This window comes from Montipora foliosa, chromosome 11 (assembly GCF_036669935.1).
Source record: "Montipora foliosa isolate CH-2021 chromosome 11, ASM3666993v2, whole genome shotgun sequence".
NCBI lineage: Eukaryota > Metazoa > Cnidaria > Anthozoa > Scleractinia > Acroporidae > Montipora > Montipora foliosa.
In genome coordinates this window covers 32607509-32610008 of record NC_090879.1, presented here as the reverse complement: position 1 = coordinate 32610008, position 2500 = coordinate 32607509, and the positions used below count along the sequence as shown (strand labels likewise).

At 36.1% G+C, this 2500-nt stretch overlaps 1 pseudogene; it reads left to right on the top strand.

The window, feature by feature from the left end:
- LOC137976916 (uncharacterized) overlaps positions 1-2500 on the top strand; it is a 16030-nt pseudogene that overhangs the window by 13498 nt on the left and 32 nt on the right.

Genomic DNA, 2500 nt, shown 5'->3' with positions numbered 1-2500 from the left:
TTCTACTGGGAACAGCATACTTCCAGGAAATTGGAAATTTTGCAGAATGGGCTAGGCAGAAGAAATACTCATGTGCCCACCCACCTCTTCTTAACATCCCTCTAGAGAATGTTGTTGTTGATGAACTACATCTGATGCTGAGAATTACAGGTTAGTCATGTGGAGGATGTTATAATGTATAATAAAACAAAAGACCTGAGAACTTGTCATGAAATTAAATCTTAAGTTCACAGTCAAAGTCGATACTACACTAATGAAAGGCTAGACAAACCAAACAACAATAAAATAAGTTTCAAGGTTGAAATGCAGATCATAGGTGAAAGATGGAAGTGATCCTCGCACTTAACAGGACAATTTAAGTGATTGAATTTTTCAGGTGTCTGTAAAGTGACAATTGCTTAAATTGTCCAGTTAAACTTGCAAGGATCACTTCTATCTTTCTAGTAAAATATGTTTTATTGTTAATGCACTTGAAATTATTTTTAACAATTCCTTACAAAAAACACTATTATCTCTTCTTCTGTGATTTTTCAGACAACCTACTCACAAATTTGGTTCAGGAAGCTGTGGAATGGGACAAGGAAGAAAATCACAACAAAGCCCCCAGTTTAAGAACAGATGCACATTTAAATGCCCTGGTAAAATGCATAAATAGCTGTGGGGTATGCTTTAGTGTTTGGGAGAAAAAGAACACGGATGGAAAGGGCAGTGGAACATTTGACTTCACCAGTTTAATGGGGTCAGACAAGAAACTTCTTTTGGAACATCTTCCTGCTAAACTGGAGGGTGTGATTAGGCCAGAAGGAAGCAATACAGTTACTAAACTGTGGAAGGTAGTTAACAATAATCTAGTGTGCCAAGAAAATTACACTAAATCCCTGGATGACAGGAAGTCAAAACCAAATCACATGTTATATTTTGTAGTCCTTTGGAGATCTTTACAAAATGATGAATAAGGACAATCCCTCTGAACAAGAAATCAACAATGTTTACTTTGTCAAGGTATTGTTGTCACATGTGCAACAACTTTCTTTAATATCTTCAATTAACTGCAGTTAAAACAAGAATAGAGTATTAGAGATCTTAGAAAGGTAAAAGCAATTCACCTGATTACTTTGCAGAAGAACATATCAATTTTTCTGTTACAAAAAAAATTAGTCCCAGTTAGTACTCATAAAATGCTGAGTGGTATATGTTCTTCACTAAAATTTAATATGGCTGATAAACACGTTTTATACTCACAGGCACAAGAGTGGATTACAACATTTACATCCCTGGGATAATTATGTCAAGGTTACCAAAAGGAAAGAGTGACACCATACATGCACATCATGGCATATCATGTTCCTAGGTTAATGATGTTACACAAAGGAATAAGGAAATTTTCAGGTCAAGGTACAAACATGTAAATTACTTAAAAGTATATTGCTGTTAGTTGAAAATGAAAACCACTTAACCCAACCATGTTCTCAGTGGTATTTCTCTATGTTAACCTGTGTGTATCATTTTTAAGCTTATGATTTGCAAAGTGTGGCTAACAGATGACTGGAATTTAAAGTTGCACAAATTTTGAAATATGCATTTAAATAACTGCAAAACTGATCAGCAAAACTGACTCATTGTACAATCGTTTATTTTAAAGCTGGGAAAAAACAGTATGTACGCAGTGATGCCCCCTTTTCTGTATGCTAACAAATGACTGCCCTTCATTTTTCGTTTTGTTCTTTTAAATAGGTGTGGAGAAAAAAAATGATGACTGCCGATGAATACATCTCCAAAAATCAAACAAATGGGATGCATCTAAAGATGTGCTTCTGGTCCTCAAAAGACAGGAACATTTAAGTACTTTTGAACGAACGCCTAGACAGTACAAGAAAAGGAAAGCTGCCTACTGGGAAAATGGCATCAAGGAGAAACGGGCAAAACAGCTGTCAAACATACAAGCAGAGAAAACATCAAACCTGCATGAACTATGGCAAAGCAATCAAGTAGATATTGAAAACATGACCCCCACTGATATTAGAGATAAGCTTAAAAAAATGGGGGTAACAACTCGTGTCAGAAACCTTAAAAGGCTCCAACAAATGTTTAAGGATGCAATGCTATCTTGTAGTACTACAAGTTAATCTGAAGAGCAAATCACATGACAAGTAGATCAGAACAGTATCTATATACCCAGCATCTATAGGAAGAGTTTTAGAACTACTGGACACCCAGTAACCTTCAGTTGATTGTAAAATTGTGATATATGCGAAAATAGCTCACATGTGAATGTAGCAGATTTCCCTGCTAGCAGAGGTCTCTCACGGCAAGGCAAAAATGATTTTACCTCGCCGTGAGAAACCTCTGCTAGCAGGGAAGTAGCAGATAGATAGAATTACTTGAGCAATGAAAGGTTAGTTCCAGGTAAGGTCCAGGTTTCATAGTTCATATATGTATATTTACTCTCAGATTTTAAGGTAGCTTGGTGTAGCCAGTATCTCTGAGCATTTACCCTCAC